The following is a 16,605-nucleotide window of genomic DNA, read 5'->3' on the forward strand; positions in this document are numbered from 1 at the left end:
GCTAATTGGATCCAAATGAGTAGAGCAATGTTTTAAGGGCACGAAGAGAAATCTTGGGTCTTTAGGAACTGAAATAAACGAGGGTAATCAGCGGTGTGTGCAGAATATCCTGCGTTCAATTAATATAATAGGATGGCAGTCAGCTGGGAAGTGCCACGGATCATGATGGCTTGTGGTGGGCAGCTCACGTCTTATTACGCTATATAAACACAAACAACACGCCAGACGGAACTAGATCAAATAACAGGAGTCAGGGAACCAGGAGCTCAGATGAAGGCTCTTGCAAATTTCTCTGCTCCAGTTTTACAGAACACAGTCTGGTCTAGATTGTCAATTTGTGTGTTGAGTAGTAGGAGGAAGGTAGGATGCACGGGAAGTCCTCGTTTCAAAGATGAAAAATGTAGCTCAGGTAAGATAAAGCTACTAATGTATTCCAACCATGACAATTATTTTCACCCACATACTTATATAATATTTATATTATATATAATAAGAATGATTTTAAGTTTGTATTTGATTTTTACAATAAATTTTGATCTAAAATATAACACTCTTGGAGAAGGCAATGGCACCCCACTCCAGTACTCTTGACTGGAAAATCCCATGGACGGAGGAGCCTGGTGGGCTGCATTCCATGGGGTTGCTAGAGTCGGACACGACTGAGCGACTTCACTTTCCCTTTTCCCTTTCATGCATTGGAGAAGGAAATGGCAACCCACTCCAGTGTTCTTGCCTGGAGAATCCCAGGGACGAGGGAGCCTGGTGGGCTGCCGTCTATGGGGTCGCACAGAGTCGGACACGACTGAAGCAACTTAGCAGCCGCAGTAGCAGCATAACACTTTCTAGAAGAATTTCTTGATGTACTGGCATTCATTTCTTAGTGGATAAAAATTATAGCTTGAGTTTCATTAGCATGGTATCTTTAGAAAGTGTCTCCTCTTATAACGGACATTTAGTTCCCCTTTAAAAATGAAGTAGCATTAAGCCCACAATTTGAAGCTATTTTGTGCATAACATATTTAAGTTTGTCATGGTATATTGGAATTAAGACTTTTTTCTCCCATTTTATTTTCTCCCATTTTTTCTCCCATTCTGACTTAGAGATGCCAACCCTGTGGTCATCATTAAGCATGTGTGTGTTAGGTACATGTTTTCCAACAGACACCGAATTAAACAGTGATATTTCAGGTAAGTTCATATTGTTGTTATTAAAGCAATTCTGCAGTGAGAAACTTGGATTCATCACCAACTCTGTGACTTTTCAATTGAGTGTCAGCCTCTCTGGATTTCAGTTTACTCACCTTAAGATGAGAGACTTGGTTTAGATAACCTTAGAGGCTTTTCCAGCTCTCAGAGTCTGTGTAAACTGAGAACCAGTCAAACCATATGAAACCACTGATACTTGAGGCAGAATGGTCTTTTTTTATTGTCATCTTTATGGCTGAGACTATTTCTGAGACTTCTACAGTTCTAATCATGACTTATTACAGGAAGTCATGTAGGAATCAGAGAGCAAGCCAAATTATATATAATTATTACAGAAAAAATTACAAAATACAGCCAAGAAGAAAAAGGAAAATATAAACCAGCTATCATCTTAACTCCAAAATAGTAACATTCTTAAGATTTTAGTGAATACAAGAGGGGAAGAAGATGGAAGTATGGTGGAGGAGATGATGGGAGAAAAAAGAAACAGATGATAAAGGCAATAAAGCTAATAAATTATATAGTTGGTGTAGATATGGATATACATATGGCACATATAGGGGCTTCCCTTTTGGCTCAGATGGTGAAGAGGCTGTCTGCAGTGCAGGATACCTGGGTTCGATCCCTGGGTTGGGAAGATCCCCTGGAGAAGGAAATGGCAACCCACTCCAGTATACTTGCCTGGAAGATTCCCTGGATGGAGGAGCCTGGCAGGCTACAGTCCTTGGGGTTGCAAAGAGTCCGACATGACTGAGCAACTTCACTTTCTTTTCTATGGCATGTATAGACACAAATGATGTAAGATGACAGAACATATGATCATCACTTTTTAACTTGATTTGACACTTAAAAATATTTTCTTGGGTTATTAAATGTTTCTCAAAAGCAACATGATTAAGGACTGGTAAACATATCTATGTTACACATAGATATATGCTATACATAGATATATTCCATATGTGCATAAGAGTATATAGTGTTGTGTTGTACAGTTGCTAAGTCATGTCTGACTTTCTGCGATTCCAGGGACTGTAGCCTGCAGGCTCCTCTGTCCATGGGATTTCCCAGGCTAGAATACTGGAGTGGGTTGCCATTTCCTTCTCCAGAGTGTATATACATGTATATATATTGACTTATGTAATTTTATAATAAATATCCTATAACTGTTATAATTTATGTTCATAATTTTTAGGTTAAATTCCAAGACATAAAAACAGTATGAGAGTGCTGTGTAAAATTTTTAAAACTTGACAAGTCATAAATCAAGCATTAATGAATGCCTTATTAAGGACCTGAGGCACTATTAGGATAAAATAGTTGTGCCATCCCTGGCACAAAGATGATAGATGATGCCATCCCTAGTGCAAAGGGAAGGGGGATGTGAGGAAGTCTCCTGTTCTACCTTGATCTGAAAGATTTTAAGATTAGAGGTTTGTTTTCCTAAAGAGAGCTTCAGGATAGGTGTGTGAGGCATAAGAAGTTGAGATCATTTGTGAGATGTCCTGATATAGGGCAAGAGCCGCCATCCTCATCTAATTCATCCTCCTTCAGTTCTGGATGGAAGGGAGGCAGGACAAGTAGAACATGGCAACAGAGACCAGTCTACAAGATCGTTTTAGGAGTTCTTCATTTTTTCCAAAGACAAAAGCAGCAGAGGTAACAGAAGCAAGAATTCTGCAAGAATGTAGACAGGTCTTTCAGTAAATTCACAAAAGGAAGCTACACTCTTGATATTTAATTTCCAGACTCCTTACTCCCATTGTAAAATGAATAACTTCTCAAATTCAGCCTCAGAGTTTACTGGAGGCTATTTTTTAGCTGTTGTTGTTTTTAAAGCTGTGCCACGAGGCATGTGGAATCTTAGTTTTCCTGTCCAGGGATCAAACCCATACCCCCTGCAGTGGAAGGAGTGGACTCTTAACCACTGGACCATCAGGGGAGCCCCTAGTGTTTCATCTTTGGAGACTTCCATGACTTTCAAAGGGTTACATTCACCAATTTTTTTTTTCTGATTTTTAAAAATCAAATATCAAGACATTTTCTGACCATCAGTTATGGTCATTGGTTACAACATTTTTCAGTGCAGTGTTGAGAATGGAAATGGAGAGGATCCCATTGACCTGGAGGTGGCTGGGTGAGGAGTTCTTGTTTCTCGGGTTTAAGACCCCATGTTGAAGAGCACCTTCCCCTCATCCCCCCTCCCACTAGGTATCCAAGGTCTTGCCTTCATTTTCTTAGGCTAACAGGTTTCCTTGAGTACTGGTAGGGGAGGGGCATTGAAAGTGGGTAGTAAAAGAAGGTTCAGTATTTTCTCCTTCATTTCTGCCCCCAAACCTTATCTAAGCACTTAATCCTGTTTCTTTGGGGGTAAACCCAAACAGTTACTTTTCCACATTAAGAGTCTGCATCTTCCTTTCCTGTAAGGTGGTGGTGAATTTTGGTAGTTGCCAAATTGCCTCAGTAGCTCCATGAGAAAGAATGTCTGTCATCATTCACTAGAAGATGTTATGCAGGTTGGAAGTATTGATATATTTGTGCAGGTTACCAAATCTGTCTGGAAACGGTTCAGAAATGCCAGAGCCCAGAATGGGTCACTGTAGAGTGCTGTATTTCTTTCTTTCTGGGTCTCCCAAAGCCCAGAATGGAAGCAGCACTCTAAAGGAGTGTGGAGAGAGCCACTTTGTGATGAAAAAGAGGAGTCAAAAAGAACCAGAGCATAGAGAAGATCTTAACATTAAGACACAGAAGAGTGAGAATCAGATATTTTATCTTATTCCTGGGTGGGGTGGGGTAGGTGAATTGTTTCAAGATCTTCATACTTCCACAGAAAGTGTTATAATCACTGGCTCCAACTGGACAGGACTGATGATACCTATAGTGCTGTACATGTTCCTGGAGGAAGTTTCAAAGGAGTCAAGTAAGTGAAGGAAATTCTGGCAACCACACATAGAAAATTAAGAGCAAAGTAGCCATGTGAGAGCAGGATAATGAGCAGAACACACTTGCAGAAGCCATGTGGCCAGTTCCTTTCCTGCAGCCCACCACTCTCTGGGAAGATTTTCTTTTAATCAAGGATAAAATTTGTAAGAACTTGTTATGGGACACAGGTGTTGTGAGATAATAGAATTTAGAGTGCTGTATTTCTTTTTTATTCCTTTTGTGTGTACATATTAATTCTAAATACGGACTTACAATAAACCATTATACCCAGATGTCTTCCTATAAAGAAGCTGGAAATCTGCTGAAGTGTCGCCTTTCCAGGAGAAGATGATTCTAGATTTCTGAGAAAGGACTGACATTTAAGAGGGGTCTTAGCCTTCCAAAAAATAATAACACAAAGGGCCTTCATGTCATTGGCCTTTTTTTTTTTGCCATAAAAGTTGATAGAAACAACATAATCAGAAAAGAAATTTTAAAAAATTTAAATGCCTATATAATTTTATGATATGAGGGACTTAAATATGTGTAGCAGTGAAAGGAAAGGACCTCATGAGTATAACAGTGAATTTGTAAGCACAATGGGTAATACGACCAAATGACTAAAAGGAGTAACAGTCAATGTTATCACTTAGGATTGCCAAAGAGACAATGTGACTACTTGGAAAAACAAAACAAAACAAACCTTTAGAATAATGATGACTCTAAACAAGGGAATATTACGTATCTTTATGAACAGTTGGTGCTATAGTAGTAGGAATCTCAACCATAGTAGCTTAAATATGAGGGATTTTTTTGAGGCCACCTCTCATAGGTTGGTTAATTCAGTAATATGATGATGTCATCAAAAATCCAGGTTCTTACTCCGTGACTCCGTGACATAAATCACAGCAAGATCCTCTATGACCCACCTCCTAAAGTAATGGATATAAGAACAAAAATAAACAAGTGGGACCTAATTAAAGTTAAAAGCTTTTGAACAGCAAAGGAAAGTATAGAAGTGAAAAGACAACCCTTAGAATGGGAGAAAATAATATCAAATGAAACAACTGACAGAGGATTAATTTCCAAAATATACAAGCAGCTCTTGCAATTCAATATGAAGAAAACAAAACAAAACAACCCAAACAACCCAATCAAAAAGTAGGCAAAAGACCCAGACATTTCTCCAAAGAAGACAAACAGATGTCTAATAAACACATGAAAAGATGCTCAACATCGCTCATTATTAGAGAAATGCAAATCAAAACTACAGTGAAATATCACCTCACACAGGTCAGAATGGCCATCATCAAAAAAATCTACAAATAATAAATGCTGGAGTAGGTGTGGAGAAACACTTGCACTATTGGGAATGTAAATTGATACAGCCACTGTGGAAGATAGTATTGAAAATTCCTTAAGAACTATACATAATCCATAAAAACCATATGACCCAACAATCCCACTACTGGGCATATACCCTGAGATATAATTTAAAAAGACACATGTACCCCAGTGTTCATTACAGCACTATTTATAATAGCTAGGATGTGGAAGCAACCTAGATGTCCATCAACAGATGAATGGATAGAGAAGCTGAAGCTGTGGTACCTATATACAAAGGAATATTACTCAGCCATAAAAAGGAATGCATTTGAGTCAGTGCTAATGAGATGGATGAACCTAGAGCCTCTTACACAGAATCAAGTAAGTCAGAAAGAGAAAAACAAATACTGCATATTAATATAGAGACTACTGACTCCAGTATTTTGGCCTAGAGAATTCCATGGATAGTATAGTCCATGGGGTCACAAAGAGTCGGACATGACTGAGTGACTTACACTTTCACTTTCAATGTATATATATGGAATCTAGAAAGATAGTACTGATGAACCCATTTGCAGGGCACCAATGGAGACTCAGGGCTTCCCAGGTGGCACTAATAGTAAAGAACCCACTTGCCAGTGCAGGAGATATAAGAGACGTGGGTTTGATCCCTGGGTTGGGAAGATCCCCTGGAGGAGGGTATGGCAACCTACTCCAGTATTCTTGCCTGGAGAATCCATAAACAGAGGAGCCTAGCAGGCTACAGTCCATAGGGTTGCAAAGAGTTGGACATGACTGAAGTGACTTAGCACACATACAATGGAGATGCAAACATAGAAAACAGACTTATGAACATGGGAAGCGGGGAGGGAAGGAGAGGGTGGGACAAATGACGAGAGTGGCATGGGAACATAAAAACTGCAGTATGTAAAATAGATAACCAGTGGGAATCTGCTGTATGACCCAGGGAACTCAAACTGGGGCTCTGTGATAACTTAGATGGGTGGGATGAGGTGGGAGGTGAGAGAGAGGTTCAAGAGGGAGGGGAGATATGTATACCTATGGCTGATTCATGTTGATATATAGCAGAAGCCAACACAATATTATAAAGCAAGGATCCTTCAACTAAAATAAATTTTAAAAATAATTTCCAGGTTCTTTCCACTTGTTTTTTCGCAGTGGCCAGAAATGACAAGTGCGGTTCCAAGAGTTACATGTATTAACAGAGACAGAGAAATGAAGCACAGATTAATTCGTTGCTTTTTATGAGTGAAGATACAGTGTCTCAGAAACCCCCAGTAGCAGTCAGGGCCTACTCAAAAGAGAAATCACCCAGCAGGTTAAACACGGAAGTTTTATATAAGAATTATTAACTACGATAAAACAGTAACTATAAAATACAAAGAACCTCTCTATAGTATTTGAGACCTAAGGGTGAGTCCTGGAGGAACTCCAGCCTCGCCAAAGCAGGTGCTTCAGCTGCAGCAGAGCAGGGAACTTGGCCCGTCTGGAGTCTGGTCACATCACCAGCAGCCATGCCCAGTGCAGGCCCGGGAGCAGGGTCATTTACCTGTGGTGTTGGGTGTCCATTGGGAGTCTGGCTCCCTTGTGTGGGGTGGGGAGAGGGAGCTAGAGAAGACCTTCAAAGGGCAGCGCTGGCAGGGAGGGGCTTGCAGAGGGAGCTAGCTTTCTGTATGGATTCTCCCCCTCTGTGCACACTGCCCTCCCTCCCCCCACCCCACCCCCCCCACCCCCACCCCCACCCCCCGCCACTTTGGGTCCCAGGTAGCTACACACAGGTCAGCCAGGTTACGGCCAGGCTGAGACTGCAAGATCACAGAGAGATTGAGTGCTGGGCCCCAGGCTCAGCCAGGTCTCACCCAAGGTCCCCACACCCACAGTTCAGGCTGCAAATTGAAGAAGTATGTACTTCCCAGGTGGCTCAGTGATAAAGAATCTGCCTGCCAGTTCGGGAGACATGAGTTCAATCCCTAGGTTGGGAAGGTCCTCTGCAGAAGGAAATGGCAACCTGCTCCAGTATTCTTGCCTGGAAAACTGCATGGACAGAGGAGCCTGGTGGGCTACAGTTCATAGGACCATTAAAGAGCTGGATACTACTCAGAGACTGAACAACTTCCCCCTACAATGTCTCCAGCGCCCTCTACTGAAAATTTTAGCGTCATGAGAAGTGAAAAAAGTGAAATGTGAAAGGGAAATGGTTACAGGAGTTTCATTATTTATCATAGGCATGCACATGCCTAAACCAATAATGGATGGAATTAATCACCATATTTGGCTTAGACTAATCAAGCTTTTTTTTTTTCCAGTAGTCATGTATGGATGTGAGAGTTGGACTATAAAGAAAGATGAGTGCTGAAGAATTGATGCTTTTGAAGTGTGGTGTTGGAGAAACTCTTGAGAGTCCCTTGGAGTACGAGCAGATCCATCCAGTCCATCCTAAAGGAAATCAGTCCTGAATATTCATTGGAAGGACTGATGCTGAAGCTGAAACTCCAATACTTTGGCCACCTGATGCAAAGAACTGACTCATTTGAAAAGACCCTGATGCTGGGAAAGATTGAAACTCATGTCCATACAGTCGGTGATGCCATCCAACAGTCTCATCCTTTGTTATCCCCTTCTCCTCCTGCCTTCAGTCTTTCCCAGCATCAGGGTCTTGGTCACAATGTTGGTTACAGTGTTACTAATTTAGAAATTACATCTGCTCAGTCTGAAATATTATATAGTGAATAGTTTTTCTTATCTGCAAAATATAAATATATGGAGGACAGACATTGTAGTCCATACACTATTTCATTTTTTAAAAGATATTTTAACTTAATATACCATCACTTTTAATGGGATAAAGTCAACCTTAACATTAAAAAAAAAAAAATTCAAGTTTTCCCACTAAAAAATTATCTCCTGCCAGCTCAATCAGTAGTCACCTCTAAAACATGATAGGAATCATACATTTTAGGGAACATTATAAGAATTTACCACTGGGAGTCATATTTTTGGGTGACATGTAACAAAGCTTTGGTAGCAAGCTAGTATGTCATTTACTTGCTGATGTGGGATGTTGCCACTGAGAAATATTTGAAAGCTGCCAAGACCTTCCTGAAGAACAGAATGGCCTCTTTATTTTGGTGATTATGCTTTCTTTGGGAGGAAAGGAATTGTATTTATTCACGAATTTTGAATATTGAGTATATTTAAGACTTCAGAGCTTAACAATGAAGTTCTATTTGGATGTGTGACTTAATAATCGAACCTCATTTAACACATAGCTAAAATGTATAGTCAACTCTAAGTAAAATTGGGCTTAGAGATTTTATATTGGAACAGATGCAAAGTCTTAAACTCATCCTATAACTAATTCAGGTTCAGCACCTCGATCTCCCAGGTGTAGGAAGAGGTGAAGGTCAGATCTAGGCTGAGATATGCAAGGGGAAACTTCCTTGGTGCATCCCTCTGAGCAACCACCTTCTTCTCTGTAGTCTCTCACTGTTACACCTGGAAAGCGCCCTCAGCTCTTTTCCTTCACTTTCCCCCCATCTTGATAGTCAAGCACTCCAGTTACCACATCCTTATTCAACCAGGTGGAGAAGGCAATGGCACCCTACTCCAGTACTCTTGCCTGGAAAATCTCATGGATGGAGGAGCCTGGTAGGCTGCAGACCATGGGGTCGCTAAGAGTCGGACACGACTGAGCGACTTAACTTTCACTTTTCACTTTCATGCGTTGGAGAAGGAAATGGCAACCCACTCCAGTGTTCTTGCCTGGAGAATCCCAGGGACGGGGGAGCCTGGTGGGCTGCTGTCTATGGGGTCGCACAGAGTCGGACATGACTGAAGCGACTTAGCAGCAGCAGCAGCAGCAGCAGCAGCATTCAACCAGGAGTTAAGAAGAAAGGACTGAAACATTATTGGGAGTGGGGGTTGAAGGCAGGAGGAAGGACTGGCCCTGTTTTAAGGTAATCAGGCAGTTTTTGTCTTATAGCTGAGTAGATTCAAATTCATGTGGTTGCCTAGATTCAAATTTCATGTTTGATCCAGTATTATCTGTACAACCTTGTTGATATTATTTAATTTCTTTGTGTTTCAGATTGCTCTTCTGCAAAATGCAGAGAAAAATCATACTTACCTGACATGGCTGTTCTTAGATTAAATGATTTGATACAAATATAGTTCCTAAAATAATGCCTGAGACAAAGTAAATATATCAAGTCAATGCAAAGCATTTTTCAAAATAGAGAATAAAAATGTTACTTGATATACACATGAAGTTTAAATAATTTGAGTGTCAATAATTTATGAATATAAAAGTCAATAATTTTGACTAGAAGGCAAATGAGCAATTAATTGATTGAAATGCTGAATTATATATTTATTATATTAAGAAATTTTTAACAAGTGTAATTGTGGCCAGTTTTTGACATGTGCTTCTGTTAAATTTTAAATACACTGCTTTTGCAAATTGTGCTATTCAATTAAATGAGTATTTATTGAACAACTACTGTGTGTAAAGTTATTCCAATTATTTATTATTATGGGAAAACACTCCCCAACACTTAGTGACATAAAATTGTAACTTAATTTATTATGTTCATTATATTGTGGATCAGGAATTTGGGCAGAACATAGTTTCTCTCTACTGCATGATAACTGAGGTCTCAACTCATGTTGAAGTTGAAACTCCAATACTTTGGCCATCTGATGCGAAGAGCTGACTCGTTTGAAAAGACCCTGATGCTGAGAAAGATTGAAGGCAGGAGGAGAAGGGGACGACAGAGGATGAGATGGTTGGATGGCATCACCGACTCAATGGACATGAGTTTGGGTAGACTCTGGGAGTTGGTGATGGACAGGGAGGCCTGGCGTACTGCAGTCCATGGGGTCGCAAAGAGTCAGACACGACTGGGTGACTGAACTGAACTGAACTGAACTGGGTTGAGATGGTTAAACAGCAAAACTGAGGCCACATGTCTGGAGCCTCATTTCTGGGTGGCTGCTGCATTTCTTGATTCTTCTCCATATCACATCTGCTAAATCTGGAGTGTTCAAGATGGCTTCTTCCTCCAGTCCTATTCCTAGGACTGGGATGGCTGGAATAGATGGGGCAGCCCAGGTATCTCTCTCTCACCTAGCCTCTCCATGTGACTAGCTTGGGCTTCCTCAGAGCATGGACTTCTCATCCTTAGACTTCTCATATGATGGTTCATGACTCCAAGAGCAAGTGTTGCAAGAAGCTAGGCTAGAAGCTGAAAAGCTTTTAATGACTTATCTCAGAAGCCCCCAGACATAACTTTTGCCACATCCTATTGACCTGTAAGTCACTAAAACTAGCACAAAATCAAGGGGAAGAAAATTAGAAATGGGAAGAAAAGCAAATAATTTGTATTTTTTAATCCATCTCGTCAATGTCATCAACTTAATATATACATTTGCAAGCTACTGCCCATGAAAGTTAACATTCTCAAAAGAATTGTTTACCAATTACCTACTCTCTCCTTGCTGCTGCTGCTGCTGCGTCCCTTCAGTTGTGTCTGACTCTGTGCGACCCCATAGACAGCAGCCCACCAGGCTCCCCCATCCCTTGGGATTCTCCAGGCAAGAACACTGGAGTGGGTTGCCATTTCCTTCTCCAGTGCATGAAAGTGAAAAGTGAAAGTGAAGTCGCTCAGTCGTGTCCGACTCAGTGACACCATGGTCTGCAGCCCACCGGGCTCCTCCATCCATGGGATTTTCCAGGCAAGAGTACTGGAATGAGTTGCCATTGCCTTCTCCACTCTCTCCTTAATGGCCTCTAATCTTGTGTTAACCCTCATCATATCACTTACACTCTTCTTGAAAAAGTTGTTAATGATCTCCATGTTCACAAATAAACTGGAAAATTTTCAGTATCATTTATTTTGATTTCCAAAGGGTTTTTTAACACAGTTGAACACTTTCTTTAAAGATTCTCTCCTCTAGGCTTTTTGACACCTTTACTCTCTGATTTTTCTGTTTCTGTGGCTATTTCTTCTTAGCATTTCTACTTCCTCCTTTTTTTCTACCCTCTTCCTTATCACCACAATATATCCCCACACACACCCCCATCAGTTGTCACCTCTGTTTTAACCAGTACTCAATCCATTCATTTATCTTTATTTCTACTGCTACGAATCCAGTCAAAACCCAAACTCTCTAGCACCTGACTTTTTTTCAGTTCCTCAACTACCATGTTTTTAACACCTTAGCATCTTTCTCCACTCTCATCTCGCCAGATGGAAAATGCCATTCCTCCCTAATGGTGTCCTGGCCAACTCTCACCCTACTCAGAGTTGAGTTTAGTTACAAAGTCATGTCTGACTCTTGCAACCCCACAGACTGTAGCCCACCAGGCTCTTCTGTCCATGGAATTCTCCAGGCAAGAATACTGGAGTGGGTTGCCATTTCCTTATCCAGGGACCCTACACAGAGTCTCAGCTTAAATACCATCACCTCAGAGACAACCTCATCTCTCTACCTAAATTAGGTCTTCCCACAATTATTTATCATTTTTCTTCATAAAATATATTACTAATTACAATTATATATTTGCTTATTTTATTTCTTTAACATTGTCTCTAGTAAGTAGGTTGTAAGTTTGATGAGGGCAGGAATACTATCTTTTAAATCACTTTTGTTGATATAATAGTCATAATTTTTCTCTCTGGAGTTAGATTACCTAATGTATATTCTGAGTATAGGACTAGCTATGACTTTGGGGAAGTTATATAATCTTTTATTCTTCAGTCCTCTTATCACAAAAATGTGAATAATAATTAAATATGTCTAATAGGGTTGTGGCAAGGACTTAATGAAATAATATGTGTTAGATTAGCAGAAAGTCTAGCACATGGCATTGTATACTTTTTAAATATTTTCCATTGGTATTTTTATTATTATTTTTTCTGGTGCAGTGCATGGAACATAGTTGGTGCTCAATAAACATTTTTTTCTTTTTAATTTTTTTTTAATTGGAGGATAATTACAATATTGTGTTGGCTTCTGCCATGTATTAATATCAACATGAATCAGACATAGGTATATGTGTGTCCCCTCCCTCCCCCCTCCCACCCCATCTCACCCTTCTAGGTTGTCACAAGCACCAGGTTTGGGTGCCCAATAAACGTTTAATTATTGGATAAATGGTGAAAATTAAACATAGCTTGAGAAAGGTGCTTTATTTCTATGTGATGTAATATGTAATTTTTATATACATTTTATATATTTTAAAAGATATATTTTGAAATGTAATAGTATATGAAAGAACTAAGGGAAAATTATTCTTATATCAGGCTAAACATTTCCCTTGCCTCAGTGCCTGCTCTGTATTAAACTAAAACATGTCTTAATTATCTCTTTACAGATCATGTAAAGGTTAATTCCAATTAGTCCAAGTTGAATATTTACATATTTTGAATTAATGACATCCTGATTAATGAGTTTTTCTGTATGTATGGTTTATTCTAAAGTAAAAGTAAATTATACATGCTGATAAATCATTAAATTTGATTCATATAAGCTTTTTAATGAAATAATTGAATAAAATTTCTCATGAATAAGCATATATTTGTGGAATTATTATTAGAAGACAAAAATTGACCTGTGAAATTAAAAGAAAAATTACCTATTTAAAATGAAAAGGGAAAGAAAAGGGTTCTTTTCTCTATAACATAATTATAATATAGTTACTAATTTATAATATGGTTTGGCTTTAATATTCTAGGAAAAGATTCATAGGTGATAATCAGACTAGATTTATAGGGGCCAGTATAATAACAATATAACTTTTGTCCTTTTCCCTTCCCACCAAATTTCCTATGAGAAAATAGAAATGAAAATTCACTCAAATTATAGCTCGATATCTTACAAATTTCCAAATCAGTTATTCATCCATTGCTAAGCAGAAAAAAATAGTATTTCTATTTATGGTAAAATCCAGAAACAAATTTACTCATATATATTTTAGTGAGATTTATTCTTTTTTAGTAATTCAGTTTCGTATTTTATTTCTGAATTAAATCCATTAATATTTCTGAAGGACAGTTCAGGGGATTGAATTATGTTATACACTTGAATATGTCTAAAATGAAATTTTGTTCAGTTATAATGGTTTATATAATTAACCATAATCTGCTCAAACTTTGTTGCAAAAAATTCTTCCTATGAGAGTTTTTTAACAGCATTCATAAGAACACAAGGTGTGGGGCAGGGAGGTAGGTAAGGAGCATATATTCATTTTGGTAAGGCAATCTTAGAAAAGGCCACTCATTTTGTTAGGAAATGTTTTCCTAAGAAAGCAGTATTTGCCTCCTTTTCTCTTAAACTATAGAAAATCATGGCAATCCAAGATTTTGTTCTTATGCCTTTCCTTGTTTAAGAATGATAAATGATTTTATCTCACTACAGCCCTTTGGCCAACATGTATGGGGTTTATTGCTGTCATGAGAAAGTTGCATAAGATGCTGGTGGCTTGTCTTCAAATTCACTGAAAATGTTTCTATAATCATTTTATTAAATATCATCCTAAGTGAATTTTAATTCTTTGAAAATTACTGATTCCTACATTGTTAACTCTCATTTAATTAGGGCATTCTAGTTTTGCAAACAGAATTTATTTAGTTTTTCTGATGCAATTTGGTTTTTTATTTAAATCTATTGAAAAGGAGATGAAAGTGTACCTGCAGATCCAATAGGAAGAAAAATCCTATCCTACCTGTCATCCTTACTGGCTTACGTTGTGACCCACCACCTCACTATGCCATTGCTGACATCACACAGGTGTGGCAAGCAAAATTTCTAAAATGCATCCCTGTCCACACCCACACCCCTGCCACATACACACACAGAGATGTCTCCCATAACCCCAGATGAGATGTGATATGATATCATTCCTGCACTTATGTTATGCTCTGTGAAAGTTGACTTGAAAGCAGGGAGATTATCCAGGTGGGCCTGATCTGATCACATGAATCTTTTAAAAGCAGAAAGCTTTCTCCAGCTGATAGCAAAAAGCCAAGTCAAAGAGACCTGATGTGTGAGAAGGACTTGCTGCCATGAGGATGGAAGGAGCCACCCTAAGAAGGATTGCAGATGGTCTTCTCGAGATAAAACCAGAAACCCACTGATGGCAAACAAGGAAACAGAGGCCTAACATAACTGCAAGGAATTGAATTTTGCCAATAAACAGGGAAGACGCCATGCTCCAGTTAATTACAAAGCCTGAAAATACCCTCTGTTCAGCCCTGTGAGACCCTGAGCAGAGAACCAGCCAGGCCATCCCAGATTTCTGACTTACAGAACTGAGTGATAAATGGGTTTTGTTTTAAACTGCCAAACTGGGGATACTTTGTTATGCAGCAACAGAAAACTAATACAACTAGTAACAATCCTAACATTTACCAAATGACTCACTGAACTTATATGATGATTTGGGTCTGTAACAAAGTACTTCAATTTGTCATATGTTGATATCCTAACCACTGAGCAAGCATACACATTAAGACAACTATAGTTTGCCCTGGTCTTTTAAGTTCCTTTTTCAGCAACAATAAGATTTCTTATCATTATTTTTAAAAAACTGAACAAAATCTATATTCTAACAACTCACAATTTACTAATAATATGACTGAAATTTGAAGAAATACTGACTAAAGCTACTTTCTTAGAAGGGAGATTCCATTTTCACCCCAGATAGATCCATATTAGGAATCATTTTTAATAGTTTGATAATACTGCTTGTCAGCAGCAATATACATTCTTGTTCTAAAATGTACCTCTATCATCCAAAATATTATTCACAATTGCCCACATGTGCCTGCTACACATCTGTTTTCAGCTTTTCCATCCCTATTCCTAGATTCTACTCTAACTTTTCAATGCAGTGATTTCTTAAAATTTCATCAACCCCAAATTAACCACCCTTCTCCCCTCCTCCCATTTCCAAATGATTATCCACACCTGAAGACTTTACAACTTAACAGTACTTCTCTGCTTGCCTGGCATTTCTTTTAAGACTATTTTCAATAATCCCAGCATCTTAAAACAATTTAAAAAATTGATATGGATGTGAATGACTTATTAGCAGTCCAGTTGAAAGAAATTAACAGGTGATTTAATCTGAATAAAGGCAGAAATAAAAAATAACATGAAAGTTTCGAGTAGATGACCTAAAGGAAGATACCAGTAACAGTAACAACAACAACAACAACAAAATACAGAAGAAGAAGCAAATCTGGAACAGTGAATAGATAGATAATTTAATGTTTATTCAAATACTGAAAGGAGAGATTTGTACTAAGATTTAAAATTTTATACAAAGATTTACAACTTTATACTAAATTCTAATCTCCTCTCCCAAATTTTGGATTCAACTCTCTTTTGTTAAGTAAATCTGTACTTTTCTTTATACCTAGAAACTTAATTTCATTTGTATGTAATAAACTATACTTAATGTGAGTATAAGCCCATACTCTCATGTAAGAAATCATCTTCTACTATATTTCTCTTGGTAATTCAGGGATTGACAATCTCCTTTAGGAAATATTTTTCCAAACTTTATAGCTAGTTTGCTATTATGACCAAGCAAGGAAATTTCACTTCCAAGTATAACCACGAACCCAGCTACTTTCCTCTGTAAACTATTGTTCCAACATATTTCAGCCTGAAATTTTCCAGCTGTGCTCAAGGGCTTCTCGCAACCACATGGAAACTATTTCTTGGGGCTTATTTTTAATTATAGCCTTTGCTCTTTTTTGGTTCTTCAGATATTTCTGCTCCCAAGGTTACATGATGCTCTAGAGACATAACATTTGTGACACCACCACTGTATGATATTCTACAATAAGGAATATCATAGGGCAGATGGAAGCATTACCACAGAATGTGGATTTGTTTCTGTAGTTTATTCAGAAGGATGTCCATAGTACCATTAATGTGTGTGCTTTGAACTCATCAGATGTTATTCATTCGTTTAGATGCCTGTAAATATACCACACAACTAGGATCCCACAAAATGTCATGCTAAGCAAGATCCATACCCTTAATGACAGAAGTGGTACATACATTACACATCCTTCCAGTAGGAAAATGTAGTGAAGAACATTGTGTAACATGTCTGTCTTG

The 16,605-nt window shown here is 38.5% G+C and overlaps 1 long non-coding RNA gene across 2 annotated transcripts; it reads left to right on the forward strand.

Moving 5' to 3' along the window:
* Window positions 1–269: 269 nt before the first annotated feature.
* LOC147380173 (uncharacterized) lies at window positions 270–7,916 on the forward strand. Of its 2 annotated transcripts, none has more exons than XR_015134827.1 (3): window positions 270–409; window positions 1,102–1,188; window positions 7,782–7,916. It is a non-coding gene; the product is annotated as an uncharacterized LOC147380173 (long non-coding RNA). The 2 variants fall into 2 exon arrangements; XR_015134822.1 differs by having other exon boundaries at window positions 7,779–7,910.
* The last annotated feature ends 8,689 nt before the right edge of the window (window positions 7,917–16,605 follow it).

This window comes from Bos grunniens, chromosome 1, assembly GCF_055505025.1.
Source record: "Bos grunniens cultivar Pamir isolate PY7600 chromosome 1, Bosgru_T2T1.0, whole genome shotgun sequence".
Classification (NCBI taxonomy): Eukaryota; Metazoa; Chordata; class Mammalia; order Artiodactyla; family Bovidae; genus Bos; species Bos grunniens.